We start from the raw sequence: 27,682 nt of genomic DNA, 5'->3' as shown, positions 1-27,682 counted from the left end.
CGCACAGAGTCGGACATGACTGAAGCGACTTAGCAGCAGCAGCAACAGCATCACAGGATACTTTACACACCTCTTATCTCTGTCATTTACCATGCTATTCCATGCCACCAGGATCCACACCTTTGCTTAACTTTTTATCCTTACCTGCAATGCTTCTGATATCTTCTCCCCTTTCTCTGTCTTATAAACCAACATTTATTTATCTTTTTAAAACCTGGAAGAAATGAATAAATTGCCAGACACATACAACCTACTGAGACCAAACAATGGATAAACAGAAAATCTAAACAGACCAATAATGAATGAAGAGATTGTACATAGAAAACTCTAAATTTTTTTTCCTAGTGTTAGAGCAAAAATTTATTAAATGTGTTTTAAATGGCAACCCACTCCTGTATTTTTGCCTAGAGAATCCTGTGGATGGAAGAGCCTGGCGGGCTGCTATCCATAGGGTCTCACAAAGTCAGACATGGCTGAAGCAACTTAGCATGCATGCATGCATTGGAGAAGGAAATGGCAACCCACTCCAGTATTCTTGACTGGAGAATCCCAGGGATGGAGGAGCCTAGTGGGCTGCTGTCTGTGGGGCTGCACAGAGTCAGACCTGACTGAAGCAACTTAGCAGCAGCAGCAGCATACAGTGTTTCACATACAAAAAAATAGAGTCCTTAACATTCAGGCAATGAGTTCTATTCTCAAAAGTGCTTTATGAGAAGACAGATTTCTTTTCTTGTCCTCTAAAAAGATACTTCTATTTGTATTCCTAAAAATGATGCATTTATCACACCATTTCTCATAAGAAGAGTCCAGTTGAGATCACAAGATTTCTGCAGAGAGTGAAGTGATAGTAGCAGAGCATCTTCTCCAGACTGCAATGCCTCATCACCAGAGGTATAATGCAAGAGATACATAAAACGGTAGCTGCATCAGAGGAGTGTATGTACGCCCAGCAGGTGGGCCATGAGAAAAGCTTGAGGTCCAGCAGGGTGGCCCCTAGCTGCTAAGCACAACCAACTGGGAGGCATGGCCTCCAGGGCCTCTTCTCATTCTTTATCTTCTGAGGTGGCTATCATTTCTGGAGATTCAGGCTCCAAAACAGCATTGATCGTTTACCAATTTTGCTTTGCTCAAGGCTCCTGCTGTAATTTCAAATAGAAGTTTGTCAATTTCCATTTCTGCTGCTTCTTCCATTTCTCCTTGATCATCCATGCTTTCAAAGGTGTCCTCTAACATCCCTCCATGTCCTCAGCCTTCATCAGCTCTTTGGACAATGTATGCATTTCTTCATCTATTTATTTTATCTGTATTCTATAATCTATTTGTTTGAACTAGATTTATGGAATCTGAAGAAGCTGAAGTTGAACGGTTTTATGAAGACCTACAAGAACTTTTAGAACTAACACCCAAAAAAGGTGTCCTTTTCATTATAGGGGACTGGAATGCAAAAGTAGGAAGTCAAGAAACACCTGGAGTAACAGGGAAATTTGGCCTTGGAATGCGGAATGAAGCAGGGCAAAGGCTAATAGAGTTTTGCCAAGAAAATGCACTGGTCATAGCAAACACCCTCTTCCAACAACACAAGAGAAGACTCTACACATGGACATCACCAGATGGTCAACACCGAAATCAGATTGATTATATTCTTTGCAGCCAAAAATGGAGAAGCTCTCTACAGTCAACAAAAACAAGACCAAGAGCTGACTGTGGCTCAGATCATGAACTCCTTATTACCAAATTCAGACTCAAATTGAAGTAAGGAAAACCACTAGACCATTCAGGTATGACCTAAATCAAATCCCTTATGATTATACACTGGAAGTGAGAAATAGATTTAAGGGCCTAGATCTGATAGATAGAGTGCATGAAGAACTATGGAATGAGGTTAGTGACATTGTACAGGAGACAGGGATCAAGACCATCCCCATGGAAAAGAAATGCAAAAAAGCAAAATGGCTGTCTGCGGAGGCCTTACAAATAGCTGTGAAAAGAAGAGAGGTGAAAAGCAAAGAAGAAAAGGAAAGATATAAACATCTGAATGCAGAGTTCCAAAGAATAGCAAAAAGAGATGAGAAAGCCTTCTTCAGTGATCAATGTAAAGAAATAGAGGAAAAGAACAGAATGAGTAAGACTAGAGATCTCTTCAAGGAAATTAGAGATACCAAGGGAATATTTCATGCAAAGATGGGCTCGATAAAGGACAGAAATGGTATGGACCTAACTGAAGCAGAAGATATTAAGAAGAGATGGCAAGAATACACAGAAGAACTGTACAAAAAAGATCTTCATGACCCAGATAATCATGATGGTGTGATCACTCATGTAGAGCCAGACATCCTGGAATGTGAAGTCAAGTGGGCCTGAGAAAGCATCACTACAAACAAAGCTAGTGGAGGTGATGGAATTCCAGTTGATCTATTTCAAATCCTGAAAGATGATGCTGTGAAAGTACTGCACTCAATACGCCAGCAAGTTTGGAAAACTCAGCAGTGGCCACAAGACTGGAAAAGGTCAGTTTTCATTTTAATTCCAAAGAAAGGCAATGCCAAAGAATGCTCAAACTATTGCACAATTGCACTCATCTCACATGCTAGTAAAGTAATGCTCAAAATTCTCCAAGCCAGGCTTCAGCAACACGTGAACCATGAACTCCCTGATGTTCAAGCTGGTTTTAGAAAAGGCAGAGGAACCAGAGATCAAATTGCCAACATCCGCTGGATCATGGAAAAAGCAAGAGAGTTCCAGAAAAACATCTATTTCTGCTTTATTGACTATGCCAAAGCCTTTGACTGTGTGGATCACAAGAAACTGTGGAGAATTCTGAAAGAGATGGGAATACCAGACCACCTGACCTGCCTCTTGAGAAATCTGTATGCAGGTCAGGAAGCAACAGTTAGAACTGGACATGGAACAATAGACTGGCTCCAAATAGGAAAAGGAGTACATCAAGGCTGTATATTGTCACCCTGCTTATTTAACTTCTATGCAGAGTACATCATCAGAAACGCTGGACTGGAAGAAACACAAGCTGGAATCAAGATTGGTGGGAGAAATATCAATAATCTCAGATATGCAGATGACACCACTCTTATGGCAGAAAGTGAAGAGGAGCTAAAAAGCCTCTTGATGAAAGTGAAAGAGGAGAGTGAAAAAGTTGGCTTAAAGCTCAACATTCAGAAAACGAAGATGATGGCATCCGGTCCCATCACTTCATGGGAAATAGATGGGAAACAGTGGAAACAATGTCAGACTTTATTTTGGGGGGCTCCAAAATCACTGCAGATGGTGATTGCAGCCATGAAATTAAAAGACGCTTACTCCTTGGAAGAAAAGTGATGACCAACCTAGATAGTATATTCAAAAGTAGAGACATTACTTTGCCGACTAAGGTCCGTCTAGTCAAGGCAATGGTTTTTCCTGTGGTCATGTATGGATGTGAGAGTTGGACTGTGAAGAAGGCTGAACGCTGAAGAACTGATGCTTTTGAGCTGTGGTGTTGGAGAAGACTCTTGAGAGTCCCTTGGACTGCAAGGAGATCCAACCAATCCATTCTGAGGTAGATCAGTCCTAGGATTTCTTTGGAAGGAATGATGCTAATGCTGAAGCTCCAGTACTTTGGCCACCTCATACGAAGAGTTGACTCACTGGAAAAGACTCTGATGCTGGGAGGGACTGGGGGCAGGAGGAGAAGGGGACGACAGAGGATGAGATGGCTGGATGGCATCACTGACTCAATGGACGTGAGTCTGAGTGAACTCCGGGAGTTGGTGATGGACAGGGAGGCCTGGCGTGCTGCGATTCATGGGGTCGCAAAGAGTCAGACATGACTGAGCGACTGAACTGAAATGAACTGAAGGTGAAAGATCTGTACACTGAAAAGTATAAAACATTGATGTAAGAAATTGAAAACAAAAATAAAAAAAAATATAGTTCATGTTCTTGGACTGAGAGAATTAATACTGATAAAATGTTCATACTACTGAAAGCAATCTACAGATGGAATGTAATCTGTACCAAGATTTTTATGTCTTTTAAAAAATAGAACTAAAAAAAAAAACAGGAAAATTTTCAAAAACAGAAATAAAAAACCCTGAAATCTGTCTTTTGAAAAATAGGGGGAAAAAAACCTTGTAATTTGGAACCACATGAGAGACTCTGAATAACCAAAGCAACCTTGAGAAGAACAGAAGCTGGATGCTTCACACTTACTGATTTCAAACTATTTTACAAGGTTATAGTAATCAAAATAGTATGGTACTGGCATAAAAACAGTAGACCAATGGAACAGAACTGAGAACCCTCAAATACACCATTCATATGTGGTCAACCAGTATTTGTTACGGGAACCAAGAATATTCAGAGGATACGATAGTCTCTTCAATAATGAAACTGGACCCGTATCTTACACTACTCACAAAAATTTACTTGAAATGGATTATGACTTAACTGTAATACAAGAAACTACAAAAGTCCTAGATGAAACCATGGGGGTAAGCTCCTTGACACTGGTTTTGACAATAATGTTTTTTGTCTGTGTGTTTGTTTGGATTTGATACTTAAAGTACAAGCAACAGAAGCAAAAATAAACAAGTAGGACTATATCAAACTAAAAAGCCTCTGCACAGCAAAAGAATTAGTAAGATGAAAAGGTAGCCTACAGAATGGGAGAAATATTTGCAAACTATATATCTGATAAGGGGTTAATATCCAAAGTATAGTAGAAGCTCATAAAACTTAACAGCAAAAAAAACAAAAAAAACAAAACCCAACCCCAAACCAAAGCAAAACCCAATTAAATGTAGGCAAAAGACCTGAATATAGATTTTCCCAAAGAAGCCATACAAATGGCCAACTGGCACACTGAAAGGTACACGACATCACTAATCATCAGGGAAATGCAAATAAAATCCACAATGAGATATTACCTCACACCTGTTAGAATGGCTATCATCAAAAATACAAGATATAAGGCTCGCAAGGATATGGGGGACAGGGAATCCTTGTACACTGTTGCTGGGAGTGTAAACTACTGCAGTCACTATGGAAAAGAGTGCAAATTTCCTCAGAAAGTTAGAAATAAAACTGTCATATGATCCAGAAACTTCAATTTCAGGTATATATCCAAGGGAAATCACTATCTTGAATAGATACCTGCATTCCATGTTCAAAGCAGTGTTATTCACAAAAGCCAAGGTATGGAAGCAACCCAAGTTGTTTGTAAATGGATGAATGAATTAAAAAAATGTGATACAGATAGATAGACAGATATAGAGACACACACATACAGGAATATTATTCAGCCATAACAGAAAGGAAATCTTGACATTTGTGACAGCATGGATGTGAACCTTGAGGGTATTACGTTGAGTGAAATAAGTTAGACAAAGATAATACTATTAATAGGTGATCTCATTTATATGTGGAATCTAAAAAGCAAACTCACGGAAACAGAGTAGTTTGGCGGTTGCCCAAGGGTTGAGGGGGGTGGACTGGAACGGACGAAGGTGGTCAAAGGGTACAAACTTCCAGTTTTGAAATGAATGATTTCTAGGGATTCAATGTACAGGAGGGTGACAATAGTTAACAGTATTGTTATATACATGAAAGTTATATATATTATTGTTATATACATGAAAGTTGCAAAGAATAAATCTTTAAAGTTCTACACACACACACACACACACACACACACACACGTGCATAAAAGGTAACTGTGAGGCAATGGATGTATTAGCCAACTTTATTATTATAATCATTCTGAAATATACCCAGATATCAAACCATCACATGTACACCTTAAACTTATACAATATGTCAGTTATATCATGATAAAAGTGGTTAAATTCAAGCAAATATGAACAAGGATAAAAGAAAAGAGAAAGAATAGGGCAAGAAAGCATGAGATATATTCCATGAAAGTCTGCACCTTTTCCAGGACAAGGGAAAAGAAACCAAAAAACTGCCCCTTCCTCTCCTCCACCTCAACACAAATAAAATAACTTATCTCCTCTAGGAGACCAGACAATTGCTGCCTCCAGCAGGAACTGTATTCCCCACTGATCTCTGAGAGTGTGCATTTTTGTAACTATTCTGAACAAATCACTGAATTAATTTCCTTTTTATTTCCTTACAAGAAAACTAAACTACTAATATACCAAAACGTTCTCCCTCACTGGAAAATTCCCCTGATTCTAGTATTTGGGTTTATATGACTCCATTTAGAGTTAGTTTTAGGAGACTTTTTTTTTTTTTTTAAGGAAACATTTAGTGCTACAATTGGTCTAAGTGTTCTGTTCTGTATAGGCCAATATAAGCCTGTTTTCCCCCTCATTCTTTGCTTTCTTCCTTTCATTTTTATTCACCCTCTGCTTTCAAAGTGCTACTTTTCATACCAAACTTTTCATCCTCAAAAATGTTGCAGACTTTTCAAGATGAATGTTGGTTCCCCAAATACAAACCCTGGGACTCAGATGCATCATTGGGGGATAACTTCTCAGTACCATACAGAGAGACAACGTTTTACAGTCTCTGACTTGACAGACTTATCTGAGCACGTTTTACAAGAGACTGAGCAGGTAGATGTTCAAGGCGCCTTATCCTCAGCGCCCCTGCCCGTATCGTAGTCTGCGGGGCGGGGCGGGGGGGGCGGGGGGGGCGGGGCGGGGGGGGCGGGGTGGGGGGGGCGGGGGGGGCGGGGGAGGGCGGGGGGGGGGGGGGGGGGGGGGGGGCGGGGGGGGGGGCGGGGGGGGCGGGGTGGGGGGGGGGGGGGCGGGGGGGGGGCGGGGGGGGGGGTGCTGCCATAACAAAATACCACGCCCTGTGTGGCTTAAAAACAGGAGTTTATATTCTCAGACGTTGGAGGCTGGGAAGTCCAAGGTCAAGGTGCTGGTTTCTGCTGAGCTCTCTCTGGGCTAGTAGACGTCTGCCTCGTGCCATGTTCTCACACGGAGAAGAAAGAAAGGGCATGGGCTCTCTCGTATGGTCTTATTAGGACGCTAATCCCCTTGGATGGATCAGGGCTCCATCCACCCTTATGATTTTACTTCATGTTAATTGCTTTCTTATTCCAAATATAGTCACATTGGGGGATTAGGGTTTCAACATAAGACTTTGGGGAGACACAATTCTGTCTATAGGACCCTTCCCCAATACTATAAAGTGAAAACAGACAGAAACTCACAACAAATATCCATTTCTAACTTCATTACCCATTGGCAGAAATTAATTATGAAAAAGAATTAGCAAGTTGTATCATCAACCACTACTCCTTCTGCTACTCAGTAGGTTGAAAATAACTTTTCTTGTGCTTCAAAGCACTTTAGGAGAGTTCCTTTTCTTTAACATGAAGGTTAAAATGGTTTGGTAGCTGGACTTCAGGTGATAATCACTTTGTAGTACATACAGATGTTAAATTTTAATGCTGAAAACCTGAAACATATAATAAAAAAGTGTTTTTAAATGAAAAAAAAAAAAAAACAGATTTCATATAATCCCATAACAACCCTTTTATCCCTCCCCTTAAGTTACCCCTCCTTCTTCCTTCTCCCTCTGGTAACCACTAGTTTGTTTTCTATTAACTGTGAGTCTACTTCTTTCTGTTTTATTCACTAGTTTCTTTTTTAGATTCCACATATAAATGATGTTGTACAGTGTTTGTCTTTCTCTGTCTGACTCAGTAGCTTCTTATTTAAAAAATATTGGGGACTCTTGGCCAGAGAATCATGTTGAAACATGTTTTGACAGAGCCTTTATAAGCAATTACCCTTCCCCCCTGCTGAAGCAAGCATTCCTCACATCTGCTGAGCTCTGCAAATTCACAGAGCCCTTCAAAATCAGTTATTTAATCTTCAGAGCCACCAAGCAAGACATATCAATAATCATGACAATATTAATAATAAAAACTTTTATTGAGGGCTGATTTGGTGTCTGTTACTACACCAAATGCTTTGTATGAATTAGGTCAATTGTTATGACAATAACTCTGACTATTCCTATTGAAAGATGAGGAAACCAAAGCTCAGAAAAAGTAAGTAAATTGTCCCCATTTTACAGATCCAGAACCCAGCTTTCTAAGACCCTTTCCAAGGCACCATGCTGTTTCTCAGCATCTCCAAGTCACCCTTGGGGGCTGAGACCATTTTGGTGCCCTTTAGGGGGCTCACCATCCCAGCCTGGAAGAGATCAGTCACAGTGGTCTATCAGCTGTGCCTGTAAGCCATGGTTTGAACACTCACACAAAGATATCTCAAAAGTGAAGGCAAAGGGCACGATCCCAGTTGGAAACGACTAATGGGGATCCTTTGCCTCTGAGGCAAGAGCTCCAATCTACAATGAGAAGCGCCAGTTTCACTGGCACGCTGTCTACATAATGCGAACCATGGCGTTTGGCAATGGCTCTTAAATTTGGCACACGCCACACTCCTCCTGGACCCACGAGATAACATAACCAAATGTTTTCTGAGACTGTAAGAAATGCATGCTTTGCAGGTAGGAAGAAAGGCAAACATCAGCCCTTACAGGGGGCTCGCTTCATCTGATCCCAAGGGCAAAACGGCTCAGTCCCTGCCGATCCTCCAAAAGGTTAAATGTGAGCAAGGACCCAGATAAATGGTCACAATGCAAACAAAGTCATGTAAATAAATGCATCTCTGATCGACGCGGGCTGGTGATGCCAAATATACCATCTGCACCATTTCTCATGATGAGTTTTTTTTTTCTCCCCCTGCAAGTCCCAAGCAGCGAGAAGATGACCGTGTTTATGCAGACCAAGATTTAAAAAAATTTTCAGATCCACAGAGAATCAATAGCATTTATATTTTTATAGGTAAGATTGAAGTTAGAAGAAAGAAATCTCACTAGAAAGTATAGGGCAAATGTCTGGGGCCTGAAAAGGCACTTGTCATGTACTGTGATTTTTCAGAGGACTCTAGTTACATCTGCAATCTAAGACTCTTCAACTTGCCCATTCACTTATTCACTTAACAAAAGTATTGTTGTCGTTTAGTCGTTAATATCATGTCTGACTCTTTTGCACCTCATAGACTATAGCCTGCCTGGCTCCTCTACCCATGGGATTTATCTGTTGACTCAGATGGTAAAGAATCTGTCTGCAATGCAGGACACCCAGGTTCGATCCCTGGGTCTGGAAGATCCCCTGGAGAAAGGAATGGCAACCCACTCTAGTATTCTTGTCTGAAGAATTTCACGGACAGAGGAGCTTGGCGGGCTACAGTCCATAGGGTCGCAAAGGGTCTGACACAACTGAGCAACTTTCACTTTCATTGCTTTGTTTGATCTCTGTATCATGTTGCCATGCCCTCCTCCAGGAATATTCCTGGCCCAGGGGTCAAACCTGCATCTCCTGCTTCTCTGCACTAGCAGGCAGATTCTTCACCACTGAGCCACCCGGGAAGTCCCAACGACTTTGGAGTTAATCTTCTAACTCTTGCATAACACACAATTCTGTGGGAGAAATAACAAAAAACACCTGTAGATGGAGTGATAGTTGTGATAGCCAAGGAGCCACAGCTAGAGGAGGGATGATCCCCACTCTTCTTGAGGGGGACAGGGTGGAGGATGGAGGAGAAAGCACCAGGGAGTTCAGGAGAAGCCCCAGAGAGGAGGGCATTTGAGTTGGGCACTGAAAGATGAGTAGGAGCTCTCCATGCAGGCAAAGGGCAAAGGAGGGGATGTTCTTGGAGCAAGGAGACAGGGAGAGGAAAAGCACTTCTGTTCAAGGAGTGATGTCTAGGCCACTCTGGCGTGAGACCAAGATGTCTGAAAATAGTGGAAGAAAAGAAGATATAGCCCGGGGGCTGGTCTGGGGTCAGAGAGTGAAGGCAGAGTTGGTAATGTTAAAGGCTTGGGATTTCTTTTAATAGGCATGGGGAAATCATTTGTTTACATTTTAAAGCAAGGCACTGACCTAATCTTATTTGAGCTTTAGAAAGGATATACTGGGCTAAACAGAGTAGGCCTTGAGGCTGTCAAAATGTTAGTAATTTGCTCCCAAAACAGGGGTGGTGGAATCTTTCCCCAGGAGGTTAAACAAATTTCCCAAATGCCAGGAGGCTGGGGAATTACATTCGGGGAGCAGGCCCCCACCCTCCCCCTCAGTAGAGGGCAGGGTACCCACTTAGGCCCAGGGCCCAGCTCTGTTGCCTACCTCCCCAGCAGCCACAGGTGGAGAAAAATGTTACAAAGCAAGGAAAACAAGTAAACCAACTGGCAAAAACCTTTTCAGTACACCAAGAAAGAGAATTTTCAAACACAAGACTCTTCCCTATGAGAAGGACAGAGGCTGTGGTCCCTGTTTTCTCTCCTTTCAAACCCAGACCCAACCACCTCCACAAATGTAGTCAGTTTGCAGATGAAAACGCTTTTGCTACCAACGCTTCTGTCAGGCACAGGCTTCAGTGTTTTTCAAGCTTTATGTTTTTAATACCCTCATTAATATAACACGCCCTTTGCTGTTGGTATGATGCAAGCACTGCACTGGTTATCTTTTTTTTTTTTTCCTTTGCTGTGCCACACAGCATGTGGGATCTTAGTTCCCTGAGCAGGAATTGAACCCAGGACCCTGGCAGGGGAAGTGCAGTCTTATCCACTGAACTACCAGGAAGTCTTCGGTGGCTGCTGCTGCTGTTAAATTGCTTCAGTCGTGTCCAACTCTGTGCGACCCCATAGACGGAAGCCCACCAGGCTCCTCCATCCATGAGATTTTCCAGGCAAGAGTACTGGAGTGGGGTGCCATTGCCTTCTCCAAGTCTTCAGTGGAGTCTTACAGAAATGCTCTTGTTCTTCTGACTATTTGCCCTGCCTGTGTTCAGCCCCTGGACTCAGAAGCCGAGGGCCCTGACACCCATTTCCCCCCGCATGTGGAACCTTCAGCTCCTTCAGCAGGGCAGCTGCCCCCCACTTTTCTGAGGGTCTCCATCACTCTCTGTACACCCCCTCACTCTCATCTCAGAGCAGTCATGGGACTCAAAGAAGCTGCGAAAGCCGAGAAACCTCTGCTGGGAAAGAGGACCAGGTGAGTAAAGTTCTGAGCAGAAACCCGTGCAACCACAGCAGGCAGGCAGGCACTTAACTGGGGCTTTTAAAGAGAGTCTTCCAATGAGCATTCATTGACCATTTGCTGCACCTGCTACAAAATCCTAATATGGCCCAGCAGCAACATGAATTTGCACAGAGGTGCCCACTGCTTTATCATGGAAACCAACATATTTTCCTAAAATCCTGCAAAGGGAAGAAAAGATCCTACCAGGTCACATTTAGCACCATGGTCAGTAGTGTGGAACGTGGTCTCAGCAGAGGAAAAGCACTGGGTCCTGGGCCGGTAAGCAAGCCTCCGGTCTAAGGAGAGAGAAACCCACAGAGCATGTGCTAACTTGACTTCACTTCTGGTCATAAAGCATCCGATCACTTTACTAGGATAAAACAGCAATTTTTTTTTTCTATTCTGCTCTCAAAATCATCTTTCTTCCCTGTTACTAAAATTGATTTCATTCCCATTTAGCTATAAGCCAAACAGAGCCCTGCATCCACCATCTCTCAGTTCATTTTCCATCGTGTCATTTTATTTTAGCTTTAGAACCTGAATATTTGTTTACATGTAAATAACTCAGGGTTACTTATGCTGATTTAAAAACAAAAAGAGACCGCTAATCATCGATTGTTTGATATATACCATTTACAGCAAAAGATCCTATTTCCACTGATCATTTTTTGTTATTAAAATGTAGTTTTTAGCTCTTTTTCTCTCAAGGACTGGGTTTGGATAATTTAACTCTGAAGAAAGATTGAAAACTCTTTCCATATAAATGGAGGGGAAAAATCTGAAATGTTAAGTACTAACTCGTAGTCCACTATTGCCCTTATCTTTAATAATGGAAACACAGTTTAGCACACCACGCAAAAGAGCATCCTTGTATTTTTAAATTGCAAGTGTCCAATTATGTACAAGGGTCAAGACAAAATTGATCTGAAGGAGCTCAATTTTAAAATCATTTTTAAAATCAGGACAAAGGATGCCACATTATTAAACTAAAATGTTTAAAATGAAAAGTATTATGCATGCCGCATGGCGGAAGATCAGATTTTTATTAATGCAAGTTTTAAATGCTGATTAATCCTCTCGAGAGTCAGTTTCCCAAAGCATTGGACTGTATTCAAGTCTTTTTCAAAACGGCACATCACTTCCATTATTCTGAATATTAATTGAACAACATTATAACTAAGGATACAAAGCAAGATTTAAAGCATGATTACAGCTGTCAGTGCTTACATCTAAATAAGTCATTGGAAATTCAAGCTTAGAAGAAAAAAAATGGTGTAAATCTTTCTTAGAATGGTGAAGCTCTCTCAGCCTTTTTCAAAAATGAATTTGCTGCTTTAGGACTCGGGAAAGCTTCAGCTGTGACTTGGTCTTACTATATTTATCTGGGCAACTCTCAATCAGAAATCAGAGTTCTGTTTTTTTCTTGAGATTTGGGACAATGTCAAGGAGATTTTCTTTTGAGGGAGAAGGAAAGGGAGAGCCAAAGAATATTAATAGTTGATAGAATTTCCCATTTCCTCATTTTATATTTCTATTTCAGCCTCATGTCTATACTCAAAAACCAAACAATTAAACAAATTTAATCAAATGAGCTATTATGGTTCCAAAACAACTCATTAAACTGAGAGTCAAGCAACTGAAAGTAACTAATGACTTATTTTCACAACAACCTACTGTCTAAATTCAACTTTTTTTACCTCCTAAACTCAGTTTGGGGGTAGGTGAAAATCCCCACTTCCCTACCAAAAGCAGAGTAAAATGCTGGCTTCTATTACCACCTTGGAATTTAGTTTTGTTTCTTTAAATGGTTGCTCTGTATCTGAGTGATAGCTCTTTGTTCGAAAGGATGCAAAAGCTACTCTCACATCTAATTCTAGTGAGATAAATGGCATTATGAAGGGAATATTAAAAATTTACAGCCCCCTTTACTAAGTTTATTTGTCAGCCAAACATGCTGAATATTGCATAGCACACACACACACAAAAAAGCATGCCATCCCGACGATGAAAAAGATATGAGGAAATAATGATGCGGTGATAACAAGTCTGATAGAGTTTGCATATCTCCGTTGCTGTTTGGCATGTCATTTAATTGTATTGCGCCAAACCGGCAGAATCGCACAATATGTTAGTATAAAGGGTCCACAGTTTAAGCGGAAAATCTAGAAGTGTTAACTATACACTGTCTAATTATACAACCTTACTGTCCCAGAATGTGATTTCAGAAACCATTTCTGACATATGGGAAAAGGGTAGAACAGCTGGTCATTAAGGTTTTCTCAAGACTATTTAGCAACACACTTGAATGTAATTAAAGTGAGATACTAAACACTGCACTTGTGGCACAATGTATTTTTAATTTTTATGGCATGTGGTAAAAGTAAATAGATGCAAAGCATTCAAGTTTCTCCAGTAGGCATCCAACTTGTCAAAGATGCAGTGTCTGTTTGGCTGATTGTAAGCCTGGTCCTGGTGTTAAGTCATAGACATCCATTTGGGATGTTTAAGGCTGTCTTAAAGGGACTGAATTTGGCAATACTCTGAGGGATGTTTAATTGGAACTCCCAGACAAAGCATGAGATGAACTCATTCATTGATTTATTCATTCATTCATCAAACGCGACCTGGAATAATTTTAGATGATAAAGACATTGGCCCTGCCCTAGACTTACTCACAGCTTATTATGCTTAAAATACAGAGTGAAGGAAGGTGATTAAAGGGTACCATAGGAGCAAAAAGGGGTATCAGGTCCAAACCGGTGATGTCCAGCAAAATCCCCTGAATAGGAGTCAATTTAAGCAGGAAGAAAACAAGGGAGCAAGGGGTAAGGATAGTCCAAGCAGAGGGAGCAGATTATGCAAAGGTTTGGAGGTAAGAGTTTTGTAATAAGAATATGATCTTTATACTTACTGAACATTTACAACATCCCGGCACTAGACTAAGCCCTTGATACATATTATCTCATTTAATTCTCCCAGCAACCCTATGTGCTAAGTACTATGGTCTACCCTTTACAGATGAGGAAACTAACAGGATTCAAACCCAGGTTTGTCTGCATCTCAAATCAAACTTTTTTCATATTGCCTTCTCCCAACTGATAGGAAGAGCCAAATCTATTTAGTTTTTAAAGAGCTTACTGTATAGACTCATCAGTCCCTGTTAAAACCCTATTATTAAGAAAAGACATAAAAAATAATAAAAAAATTTTAAAATTAAAAAATTAAAAAAAAAAAAAGAAAAGACAAGTTGCTCATGCTGCTGCTAAGTCGCTTCAGTTGTGTCCGACCCTGTGCGACCCCAGAGATGGCAGCCCACCAGACTCCGCCATCCCTGGGATTCTCCAGGCAAGAACACTGGAGTGGGTTGCCATTTCCTTCTCCAGTGCAGGAAAGTGAAAAGTGAAAGAAGTCGCTCAGTCGTGTCCGACTCTTTGCAACTCCATGGACTGCAGCCTACCAGGCTCCTCCATCCATGGGATTTTCCAGGCAAAAGTACTGGAGTGGGGTGCCATTGCCTTCTCCAGAAAGACAAGCTACAGGGTAGGAAAAAATATTTGCAAATCACATATCTAATACAGGACTTATCCATATATATATAAAGAACTCTCAAAACTCAATGGTAAGAAAATAAATCACCCGGTTAAATAGCTGAGCAAAAGATCTAACAGATACTTCTCCAAAGAAAAAATGTAATGCTAAATAAGCATATGAAAAAATGCTTACCATCATTAGCCATTAGGGAAATGAGCATTAAAACCACAAAAAATATCATTATGTTCCTATTAGAATGGCTAAAATAACAATTAAAAAATCATGACAATACCAAGTGCTATCAAGGGTGTGGAGCAACTGGAACTCCTATACATTGCTGATGGGAGTGCAAGAATGTACATCCACTCTGGAAAATTTTGGTACTTTCTTATAAAGTTAAACATATGCTTACCATATAATCCAGCAAACCCACTCCTAGAGAAATGAAAACCTATGTGAATATTTGGAGCACAGTTATTCACAATCTTTGAAAACTAGAAACAATGCAAATATCCTTCAGCAAATGAACTGGCAAACTGTCTTACTTTCACACAATGGAATACTGCTCAGCCATGGAAAGGAATGAACTAATATACACAACCAACTAGAATAAATCTATGCAATGTTGATAAATGGAACTCTAGTCATTAGGGAAAATATAACATTCCAGGTACCACACTAGACTTGCCAAGATTTCTTCTTTGGTCGTCTAATCTTCCAACAGATCTATGAGATAAACCTTGATATCCCCATTTTACAAGCAAGGAATCTGAGGTTCAAAGCAGGTAAGAAGCTTCTCCACGTATGTGAGTGCAAGTGCACTCACAGACACACACACAGACATATACCCATACACAAAGCTAAGCAGTCAGAAGGCCAATGTAGAAGCCGATAGTTTTTCCATCGTGGTTGGTTAGTGCCTACTTTGATTTCTATTGCTACATAACTTTACAGAAGATATAGCAATCCTGAGAAAACAGGACATAGCATGAGGAATTATGAATCGTGATTAATAAGCCAGATCTGAGACACTCCAGGGCTGAGCCCTGTTTGTGGGATTGCTTTGGCCTTCTCTCTTCTCTTCTCTTTCTATCTAAGGGTGTTTCATTGTTCATTAGAATCTTCAACGGATAGTGGCTGAGGAAAAAAAAAAAGATATGAAACTCAAACCAACTCACTTTACTCCTTACACTGATGCTGTTTAGTAAGTCATATCTGACTCTTTCATGACCCCATGGACTGTAGCCTGCCAAGCTCCTCTGTCCATGGGATTTCCCAGGCAAGAATACCGAAGTGGATTGCCATTTCCTTCTCCGGGGGATCTTCCGGACCCAGGGATCAAAGCCATGTCTCCTTGCATTGGCAGGAAAATTCTTTACCACTGAGCCACCAGGGAATTCCCACACAGATGTCTAGAAATGTTGAAACTTTGGCTAACAAGAAATTGAAAATTGGCTGTGAATAATCATCATCTTTACAACTGCTATCTTCTTATTAGTATAAATGACCAAGCAATGCTGCCCCTGTGAGCTCTGATCCTGTAGTTTCAACCTCTTTACCACCACTGTGAAACTGTATCTTTCATTTTCCTTACTGCTTCTTAAGGGGCAGTCCTTCAACCTTGAAGATTACTTTGCTGCAAAAGGACATGATTTGGAATTGTTTTCCACCATAGGAAGAGTAGAATTACAGGCTCATCCACATTCTCTTACTCTCTCCCAATCTCTGTTGTCATCACAGTAGCTGGACACAGTGAAAGGACGTAGACTTTTGGCCAGAGAACAAAAGAAAGCTAACTGACCCACGTGGGCATTGAACCCTTGACCTCATTAGCATTGTTTTCTCACCACCTCTGCTAACAGACAGCCCAATTATGAACACTGAATCAAAGAGGGAAGTCACCTCTTCACCTGGAGCCAAGAAAAGCGTACGACGGCTGGTTGTTAAGAAGGGAGTGCTTCTCCAGGCAAATAACCACAGCATGAACATCCATAGCAATTTCTAAGCTTCTTCCAATCTTGCAGGGCTCAGTCTAACAAGAATTGCTGCCAATGTGGTTTCCAGTCTGAGAGGTGACTAAAGTTTTAGGACCATCACCTTACGACAGATGTGCTGGAGTATACAGGGTGTACCTTCTTAAAAGACTCTCAACTCTAAGCCAACTTAAATCATCTGCAGCTGTAATCCCCCATTCTTATTCCTCACTTTGAAACCCTTCCCTACGGTTAGTCTTCACACTTGAAGCCCTGCCTATAAACAGAACACTTCTTTTGAGTGTCCACTGAGGGATCTATGCCAGAGATATTTCACAGTTGACTTTTCAATTGAAATGAATCTTGTTACTCTACGGCACCACAGAGGTTCTTCAAAGTGGTTCTTAAATTGTTAATTACAACTTCCTTGTTCTGAAAGGTAGTGAATTTGTAAGATTTGTGTCTCTGTATATGAGTTTATGTGCACATATAATTATTTAGGAATTTTTTAGAGTATAAGTTGAGTTATATCTAATTAGTTGTATTTCATTTTTTGAAAACTAAAGTTACTCCTATAATCTCCTGGAATGCAATGACTGAGTAGGTCAGTCAAGGCATGATGATAATAAAATCAAAGAAGATGGCTCAATTCCCTGACCAGCTATAGGGCTTTTTTATAGTCATGGGCCACAACTCCAGGCAGAGACAACCAGCTCATACACGATGTGATTTTCATAATGAGAACAAGGAGAAAGGGCATGATAATTCATTGTGGAAACACATCTTTTTTACTGGGGGAAAAAAAAAAAGAGCCAATTCTGATGGTAGTTGGTTTAGCCTTATATTGTTCTCATATACAAGGGTGGTACCACTTAATGAATTAGAAGACATATGTCCAGAAGCTAGCATTGACCCACTCAAAGATGAATTGTAGTTCTAGACTCTAAGTTGTGGTTATATTTCAGAACATTTTTTACTTTATAGAAGACTTTTTGATCCTATGGATTTGACTGCTAGCTCTTCCTTCTGCTCTATTCTTCCTAGTACCAGACAACAACTCATTTCCTACCAAGCTCATGCAATGACTTAAAGTGTATCTCAAAGATATTGTGAGCTCAGTTCCAGACCACCACAATAAAGCAAATACTGCAATAAAATAACACACCAATTTTTAAATTTCCCAGTGCATACAAAGTTACACTTATATATACTGTGGTCTATGAAGCACGCAATAGCATTACGTCTAAAAAGCAATGTACATACCTTAATTAAAAATACCTAATTGCTAACTATCATCTGAGCCTGTAGCAAATCAATCTTTTTGCTGGTGGAGGGTCTTTGCCTCCATGTTGACGGCTGCTAACTGATCAGAATGGTGGTTGATGAAGTTTGGGGTGGTTGACCAAAAACATGTGTTTGGATTTTTCTATAGCATCTTGCAGAGTATGTCTCCATCAGACATCCATCTTTTTTTCTGAGCAATGGGTCATCTAGACCCTGTTGCTCCCCTTATAGAGCATAGGCAGAGTAGATCAGCATGACTCTTAAGGGCCCCGGAATTTCAGAATGGGAAATGAACAATGACTTCACCTTCAGGTCACCAGTTACAATAGCCGCAGACCAGAGTATCAGCTGGGCTTTTTGAAGCCAAGCATTGACTTCTCCTCTGTAACTACGGAAGTCCTAGGTGGAGTCTTCTTCCAAAAGAAGACATAGAAAAATTGGTCGCCCCCTTGATGATCTTTGTTAGCTCTCCTGGATAACTCATTGAGCCCTCTATATCAGCGCTTGCTGGAAATAGCAGCTTTCCTGAAACCTCATGAACCAGCGTCTCCTAATTTTAAACTCTCCTTCTGCAGCTCCCTCACCTCTCTCAACTTTGCAGAATTGAAGAGAATTAGAGCCTTGCTCTGGATTAAGCTTTATAAGCAAATGTTGTGGCTGACTGGACCTTCTATCAAGACCACTAAAACCTCCTCCATATAAGGCTGTTTTGCTTTCTTAGCATTGATGTGTTCACTGAAGTAGCACTACGAACAAAGCTGGTGGAGGTGATGGATTTCCAGTGGAGCTGTTTCAAATCCTGAAAGATGATGCTGTGAAAGTGCTGCACTCAATATGCCAGCAAGTTTGGAAAACTCAGCAGTGGCCACAGGACTGGAAAAGGTCACTTTTCATTCCAGTTCCAAAGAAAGACAATGCAAAAGAATGCTCAAACTACCATACAATTGCACTCATCTCATATGCTAGTAAAGCAATGCTCAAAATTCTCCAAGCCAGACTTCAGCAACACGTGAACCGTGAACTCCCTGATGTTCAAGCTGGTTTTAGAAAAGGCAGAGGAACCAGAGATCAAATTGCCAACATCCGCTGGATCATGGAAGAAGCAAGAGAGTTCCAGAAAAACATCTATTTCTGCTTTATTGACTATGCCAAAGCCTTTGACTGTGTGGATCACAATAAACTGTGGAAAATTCTGAAAGAGATGGGCATACCAGACCACCTGACCTGCCTCTTGAGAAATCTGTATGCAGGTCAGGAAGCAACAGTTAGAACTGGACATGGAACAACAGACTGGTTCCAAATTGGAAAAGGAGTACATCAAGGCTGTATATTGTCACCCTGCTTATCTAACTTCTATGCAGAGTACATCATGAGAAACGCTGGACTGGAAGAAGCACAAGCTGGAATCAGGATTGCTGGGAGAAATATCAATAACCTCAGATATGCAGATGACACCACCCTTATGGCAGAGAGTGAAGAGGAACTAAAAAGCCTCTTGAGGAAAGTGAAAGAGGAGAGTGAAAAAATTGGGTTAAAGCTCAACATTCAGAAAACGAAGATCATGGCATCTGGTCCCATCACTTCATGGGAAATAGATGGGGAAACAGTAGAAACAGTGTCAGACTTTATTTTTTGGGACTCCAAAATCACTTCAGATGCTGATTGCAGCCATGAAATTAAAAGACGCTTACTCCTTGGAAGAAAAGTTATGACCAACCTAGATAATATATTCAAAAGCAGAGACATTACTTTGCCGACTAAGTTTCGTCTAGTCAAGGCTATGGTTCTTCCAGTAGTCATGTATGGATGTGAGAGTTGGACTGTGAAGAAGGCTGAGCACCGAAGAATTGATGCGTTTGAAATGCGGTGTTGGAGAAGACTCTTGAGAGTCCCTTGGACTGCAAGGAGATCCAACCAGTCCATTCTGAAGGAGATCAACCCTGGGATTTCTTTGGAAGGAATGATGCTAAAGCTGAAGCTCCAGTACTTTGGCCACCTGATCCAAAGAGTTGACTCATTGGAAAAGACTCTGATGCTGGGAGGGACTGGGGGCAGAAGGAGAAGGGGACGACCCAGGATGAGATGGCTGGATGGCATCACTGACTCGATGGGCGTGAGTCTGAGTGAACTCCGGGAGATGGTGATGGACAGGGAGGCCTGGCGTGCTGCGATTCATGGGGTCGCAAAGAGTCGGACACGACTGAGCGACTGATCTGAACTAAGAACTTTCCCTTTGCACGCCCAACTTGGCTGATTTGCAAAACAGGACTTGCTTTCAGCTTATCCTGGCTTTGGACATGCCTCCATTCCTCACTAAGTTTAATCTTATTTCTAGATTTTTATTTAAGATAAGAGACATGTGACCCTTCCTTTTGTTTGAACACTTAGAGGCCATTGTAGGGCTATTAACTGGCTTCATTTCAATACTGCTGTATCTTAGGGAATAGAAAGGCCTGAGGAGAGGGAGAGAGATGAGGGGATGGCTGGTTGGTGGACCAGTCAGAACATATATAACAATTAGCAGTTAAGTTAGTTGTCTCATATGGGAGAGATTAATGGTGTTCCAAACATCACTATAGTAACATCATGGATCACTGATCACAGTCACCATAACAAATCTCATAATATGAAAAAGTTTCATTGAAATATTGGGATTATTGCATAAATGTTACACAGAAATAAGAAGTGAGCAAATGCTATTGGAAAAATGGTACCAATAGACTTGCCTGATGCAGGGTTGCCACAACTTAGTGTATGTGTGTGTGCATGCTCAGTTGTATCTGACTCTCTGCGACCCCATGGACTGTATAGCCTGCCAGGCTCCTCTGTCCGTGGGATTTTCCAGGCAAGATTACTGGAGTGGGTTGCCATTTCCTACTCCAGGGATTGAACCCAACTCTCTTGCATCTCCTGCACTGGCAGGCGGGTTTTTTATCACCTCCAACTACCAAATCTTACATAAATTTCCATTTGCAGAAAACAGTCTGCATAGTGCAATAATATAAAGCACAATAAAACGAGGTCTGCCTGTATAGCCATCGAAAACCCAGTTTGAGTCAATTCTGACTCTGTTTGATAGGCTTCGCTAGTGTCCCAACATCTCATTCTCCTCTCCTTCCAGGTATAAAGAAGATGACATAGCCCTACTCTTTGAAGTTAGGTGTATCCACATGAGTAATTTGGACCAATGAAATATGAGCACAAGAGTCCAAAATATTGAACTGCTTGTACTCAAGGCAGCAAACACGGAGGCAAACCGGAACCTCCTGGTGAGATGCCAGCACCAGCATCAATAGCATCTTGTCAGCCTGTGATCCTGACTGATGTCTCTGTGCAGCAGACCTACTCCTCACCCTACACCTCCATCTCTAGCTGGCAGGTAAGCAAGAAATCAACCTGTGCCATTTTAAGCCATTGACAGTTTGAGGCTGTTGCTTTCCCCAAGATACTCTGACCGCCTCGCTAGACAAAGTTTCAGTACCTCAGCCTTTCCAGGCTTTATCTTTCCAGAAAGATAACAAGTTTCAGGAGTTGGCTATCTGAAGTCTTGGCAAGCGTCCCAAGAATCAAAGTGCTCACTAGGCACTTCCTACAATACTGGCCTTGCCTGTGTTACTGGGTTCATGCCTCAGTTTCCCCTCTGAGTAGTGACCTGACTCTTCAGTAGCCTGGCTCTCTTGGACTCTCCATAACATCATGATCAAAGTCTCCATTACACTGCGATCAACTAGTGGGCTTAAGAACACTTGATATGAGACAAAGAGGCTGAGAACAAAGCAGGAGCTGACAGTCTTCATAAGTGAAGTACATTGGTAACATAGTCAGACCACTGTGCAAAGCAGAAAGTAAAAATTTCCAAATTGAAACCATCTGATGGAATAAATGACAACTCAGGATCTTGCCTAAAGGTTGACATGGTTTGTGATGCATATAACTTTTCTGGATTGGGCAGAAGGAGAGATAAGTGTGGACTTTGCTATATCCTCAGCCCTCGGGGTATGTATGGGGCCGGGCTACTAGCTTCGATGATTCTGGCTGAAGGATAAGGAAAGAACAGCTGCATCAGCCAGCGTTCACCAAGAACTGTGTGTGCCTACCAAAAATGTAGGAAGATTTGGACTCTTTCTGTAAGAAGCCCTTATGTTTAGGGTAAGAAGAGTTAATATACATGAAACACTCTGCAAGCATTATTAAACAATAGGTACTTCATTGTCAGCTTCCATTGATGTGCCTCTAGCTACCATAGGATTGCAGAGAAGAGAAAGATGAATCGCTGGGGAAAGTCGAACAATTTTCACACAGAAGGTAAATTTTTATATGGAGCTTAAAGGAAGGGTGGAAATTGGACAGAGTAAAGGAAAGAATAGAAAAAGAGTGAGCAAAGGCCTTGAAGTAACAAGAGGGAGTGGTGTTAGCAGGAAGTCAGCCAATGAGAGAATAGGGTGTTGAGCAGTAAAAATAATTTGAGGTTGAGGGGTGAGGGGTTGTCTAGAAAGGAGCAAAACTTGGCAAGCAGAGGAATTTACACTTGCTGGGGGAGAAAATGAAAATCCCTAGAAAATTCACCCAGAAGACACGCTGTGAAATAAACATCTGCTGAAAGTCCAGTCTCAACTTAGACACCAGCCTCCTGAAAACGGTTAGCAATTCCAGAGGTCACGCTGCCTGTGGACTGAGAGCAGACCTGGGTTTTCAGCGTTTGAACCCACGGTCCTTTCATTCTTGCCCAGACCTCTCGAGCCTCTCTGCAACGTCACCAGCCATGTGTCCGTGGGCACCTCCTGTCACCTACACTCTGACACCATCCCCTGGTCTGAGTGGAGTGACTACATCCTGATACTGAGGCTTCAACAGGTCGGAAGCATATTCTCACCTTGTTAACTCTGGGCCCCTATTCCTGGACACCTAGAGTCACCTTTCCACCCTTATTTGGAGCCCCAGGGCAGACCAGGTCCTCCTTTTGCTTCTTGCTTTCAGAAAGCAGGCAGAAGGAATCCATACTAGCCTATAGGACCAGAATTACACGGGGCCCTGAGCACTTTTCAAGTGAGAATCTGCCTCAATTTGTTGTGAAGTTCTTTGGTTTGCTGATTCAAGCCTATGATCTCTAAAACATACATATCTAAGCTCTAGTTCATGAATGCTTTATGTGCTAGACATCAGATAATCTAAGAGTTAAAGTGGAAGAATCAAACAATTTCTTGGCTAATTAATCTTTGCTGCTGCTGCTGCTGCTAAGTCGCTTCAGTCGTGTCCGACTCTGTACGACCCCATAGACGGCAGCACACCAGGCTCCCCCGTCCCTGGGATACTCTAGGCAAGAACACTGGAGTGGGTTGCCCTTTCCTTTTCCAATGCATGAAAGTGAAAAGTGAAAGTAAAGTCCCTCAGTCGTGTCTGATTCTTAGTGACCCCATGGACTGCAGCCTACCACGCTCCTCCATCCATGGGATTTTCCAGGCAAGAGTACTACAGTGGGGTGCCATTGCCTTCTATTGCCAATTTGCAAATATCTGAATGTCTTTAGAAATATTTTGATCTAAAATTTCCTGCAAATTTGTGAAGTAGAAATCCCAGACCGTGGTGGCAGATGGTGGATGAAGGGACAAAAGGTTCAGAGAGCTGGGAATGTTCAAGTAACTCTCCTAGGTATGGTGAAGGCTGGGATGTACCTCCCAGACCCCTCTTCAGCAAAGAAGGGCTTATTCCCAAGCTGCTTGGAGTGTGAGCAGTTGACTGCCCCCAATTGTCTGTTCTTTCTAGAACTGCCCAAAGTGGAACAGAGCTGTCTTTCTCAGGGCTGGGCCCCTTCCTTCCCAGGGGCAGTCTACATACAGTGACCGTGATAGGAACTGGCCTCTCTTGATCCAACTGAGGACAACTTAGAAGGGCCTGCCCCACCTGAGGGCCACCAGAACCATGAGGAATACATTAATGCAAGGGGCACCCGCATCACTGAGAAATCAGCACCAGCTGTTCTCTGCTGACCAGAGGACATGACGGGAATCGCTGCTTTAAACTGCACTCCCTGTTAGCAATGGGGATGCTAGCTTGGCTAGCGAATCAAAGTCTGCTGGTCATATGTAACGATTAGAAGAGCTGGTCTAATAATAATGAGCATGCAAGTCAGCAAGGCAACCAGGACAGAGAGCTGTGAGCTGACTAGTAGAGCACAGAGTTCCCAGGCTTCCCACACTGTGCGAGCAGCCAGCAGGGCGTTGCTAAGTTTATAGACAAGAGAATCAAGGATGATCAATCAAGAGATTGAGCACACTTGCCTCAACAGAAGTATGACTCCTTGCTCAGTTTCTAGATCTGAGCCCATTGCCTGAAGGAGAGGCCAGGACCTATGAAAAGGACCCTAAAACAGCATGGCAAAGGTTGAAATGATTATTCCCCAGCCCTTCCCTAAAGGTAACTCCCATCATGATTCAAGTAGAGAAAGGGGAACACCCAGATATTTAAGGACTGCTGGACAGAAAGTCTGTGGTGATATTAGTACTTGGGGGCCCAAAGTGGTGATATTGATATGTTGGGGTCATCGTGGCCCCTGTTAGAATGGGAGCATATGGAGGCCAGGTAATAAATGGAGCTCCAGTCAGGCTTGGCTCACAGTAGGTCTGCTGGGCCATTGGATGCACCCTGTGGCCATTTCCTTGACTGCTGATTGTATAATTGGAAGGGACACACTTGGCAGTTGGAAGAACCCCCATACAGGTGCTCCTTGGACTATACAGAATAGGAGCTATTGCCGTGGGGAAGGCCCCCGACCAAGACAGTCAATGCCAAATGATGCGGTTTTCTATGTGGGAATGGCAAAGAGTAAAGCCACCCCTAAAACCTAAAGCATACACGAGGTAGGGGTCTCCATCACACCCTCACTTAATTCTCCAGTGTGATTTCTACAAAAACCAGAGCGATCAGGTTGGATGATCCTCAAAACTCCACCAAGTTATAGCCCCAGTTGGAACCATTAAAGTAGAAGTAATATCTTTCTAGAGCATACTAACACCTTGCTTAATGATCTTAGTTAGCTCTTCTGGGTGAAAACACAGGTTTTGGGTGCATGGTATAAGGGCATTGACCTAATAATGAATTAACTCGTTTCTGTTTCTATCAACAAGGAGAATTAGAAGCAATTCAAATGGAACTGACAGCAATATACATTTATAGTCTTGCCTCAATTGATGCATACTTCCCGTCCTCTCAGTGGAGTCTGAAAAGACCAGGACCCTCTAAGCAGTCTACAGAACATGTATGTTCACTATGTCCACAGTGTCGTGTTCATCCACTTGGATGAGCATCCCCTGAATAGCAAGGACATTGGAGACTTTGTGGGAAGAAAGATCAGCCTACTGATAGGTAGAGATGGAGCAAGGACGAGAATACTAGCTAAAGGAGGGAGAGGAGAGAGGCAAACTAGCTAGTGAGAAAGATCTTGAGAGGATGGAATATAAAACCTTCTGTCAATACCAAGCAATCAGGGCATTTCAGGACATCCCACCCCTTAGAGATACTACTATATCTTTTACCTCTCACAACCAAGAAGAAAGCTCCATGCGTGATAAGAGTCTTTGGGTTTTGGGGAGAAGAGCACATCCCTAATTTGAGAATACACAAGTGACATGGAAGGCTGCCAGCTGTGAGTGGGGCTCAGAGGGAAGGACATGCAGCAGGTTCAGAGTGTGGTACGAGCAGCCTGCCACTTAATCTAGTTGACCCAGAGGATCTTATACTCGAAAAGGATGTTGTGCAGAATATATGGCAACCCCACAGGAAAATCATAATAATAGAACTCTAAGCTTTTGGAGCAAGGGCATGCCATCCATGGCAGAGAACTAAACACAATTTGAAAGAGGACTTCTTGCAAGCTGTTGGACCCTGGTAGAGATGGATCAGCTGATCATGATACTAAGGGATCATGCAGCCAGAGCTCCCCATTATGGAGGGTCTATCAGACCCCCAAATCACAAGGTTGGTCAGGCACACAAGCCATCAGTTGCAAGACAGAAATAGGACATCCAGTGTCAGGCATGGGCAGGGCCAGAAGGTGAAAACTACAGAAGCCCGTGCCACCCACCACTGTTGTGCTTGACCTTAACTAACATCTCTGACCAGATGGGAGGCCCCTTATGGCTACCTGATGAAGGCAGGAAAGAGCCAAGCTTGATTTACGGATGGCTTGGTGTTGGAGTACAAGTTGAAGATGGACTCCTAATGAGCTGCAGTCATATGAAGCGGTGGCCTGCAGCAAGAGGGGAAATCCTGCTAATGGGCAAAGCTTTAGGTGGTATATCTGATCATTAACTGCGTATGGAAAGAGAAGTCAGCCAAGGTAAGAATTTTCTAGACTCCTCAGTAACAGTGAATGGCGTGGATGGACAGGGATGTAACACCAAGATGTTTGCAATATCAGAGACAAAAAAAAAAAAAAAATCTGAGAAAGGAGCATGTTGATGGATGAAAATCTTTTCGTATTAATGCCCATAAGAGAGTAAACACCATGGAATAAATAGACAACTAAACAACCAACTATTCATAATAACTGAGCCAGTTGATATCAGCCAGCCTCCGTCATTAGCCACTCTAATCCTGGTGTAATGGGCTCATGAATAACATAGCCACTGTGACAGTGATAGAGGGCATACTTGGGTTACTACTACTACTACTACTAAGTCACTTCAGTTGTGTCCGACTCCGTGAGACCCCATAGACAGCAGCCCACCAGGCTCCCCCGTCCCTGAGATTCTCCAGGCAAGAACACTGGAGTGGGTTGCCATTTCCTTCTCCAATGCATGAAAGTAAAAAGTGAAAGTGGAGTCACTCAGTCATGTCCGACTCTCAGCGACTGCAGCCTACCAGGCTTTTCCGTCCGTGGGATTTCCCAGGCAAGAGTACTGGAGTGGGGTGCCACTGCCTTCTCCATACTTGGGTTCCTACTCACCAAAACCAACTTAGTTATTGCCACTGCCATATGTCTAATTTGATGCACAAAGACCAGGGCTGAACCCATCCCTCAAGGAGTCCAACCAGCCACTCGGTGGTAAATTGATCAAAGGGGATCCCTTTCACCCTGGATGTGGCAATTCTTGACTGAAATCAACATATATCCTATTTGCAAGGCTTTGACCAGTTGACTACAGATGTTTAATCTACTGACAGTCATGTAATATGTCACTTATTATCCACTTAAAGTCCACTGAATGTTACCTCTGACTTTGGGACCCAGTTTATAGAAAAACAGGTTTGGCAGTGGGCATACAACCAACGGATACATTAAATATCATCACACACAGAATCTATAGACCTGATCAAGCAATGAAATGGCTTTTTTGAGGGCACAGTGAAAGTGCTAGTTTAGAGATGAAACCTGCAAGAATCAGGTACCATCCTCCAGGATAAGACATACGTCTTTAATTAACAACCATCATATGCTGTTGTTGGGGACCAAGAAGTAGAAGGTGGAGTGGCCCTGCTCACCATCACTCCCAGTGGCCCACTTGAGAAATCTGAATTCTCCATCTCCACAACTTTAGGTTTCATGGGGCTAGAAGTCATGGTTCCCAGAGAGAGGGAGGGGTCTCCAGCTTTGGACCAGAGACTCACCTGATAATCACATAGGTTATCCAGTGATTCCCAGCAATGTCCAGTGATACCCAGGAATAACCAATAATGTCAGGCAAGTCCCTGAGGAATCCACATGTAACTGAATTTCCCTAGAGTAGAAGTCTCTTGTGATTAATTTCTTGGGAGCTTTGAAGGTGAAGTCGCTCAGTCATGTCCGACTCTTGCGACCCTGTGGACTGTAGCCTACCAGGCTTCTCCGTCCATGGGATTC

The sequence above is a fragment of the Ovis canadensis genome, chromosome 12 (assembly GCF_042477335.2).
Source record: "Ovis canadensis isolate MfBH-ARS-UI-01 breed Bighorn chromosome 12, ARS-UI_OviCan_v2, whole genome shotgun sequence".
Classification (NCBI taxonomy): domain Eukaryota; kingdom Metazoa; phylum Chordata; class Mammalia; order Artiodactyla; family Bovidae; genus Ovis; species Ovis canadensis.
The sequence above is the reverse complement of the archived record's forward strand: the minus strand, read 5'-3'. Positions refer to the sequence as shown.